This window comes from Parus major, chromosome 11 (assembly GCF_001522545.3).
Source record: "Parus major isolate Abel chromosome 11, Parus_major1.1, whole genome shotgun sequence".
In the NCBI taxonomy this organism is placed as follows: domain Eukaryota; kingdom Metazoa; phylum Chordata; class Aves; order Passeriformes; family Paridae; genus Parus; species Parus major.
In genome coordinates, this window is record NC_031780.1 from 19848639 (window position 1) to 19849068 (window position 430).

Here is a 430-nt window from a genome sequence, read left to right on the forward strand (position 1 = left end):
AGTGGAGGTAGTCTGTGTCTTCAGAAGTTGGGACGGGCTGGCACAGAGGGTGCGGTACATGCTGGGTGGGGAGGATGGGCTGTCCAAGGTGGGGACACTGCTGCTGCTGCTGCTGTCCCTGCTGGCCCTGCTGGCCCTGCTGCTGCTGGCCCTGCTGCTGCTGGCCCTGCTGGCCCTGCTGCTGCTGCTGGCCCTGCTGCTGCTGCTGCTGCTGGCCCTGCTGCTGCTGCTGCTGCTGCTGCTGGCCCTGCTGTCCCTGCTGTCCCTGCTGCTGCTGGCCCTGCTGTCCCTGCTGTCCCTGCTGCTGCTGGCCCTGCTGCTGCTGGCCCTGCTGTTGCTGCTGGCCCTGCTGCTGCTGCTGGCCCTGCTGCTGCTGCTGGCCCTGCTGCTGCTGCTGCTGCTGGCCCTGCTGCTGCTGCTGGCCCTGCTG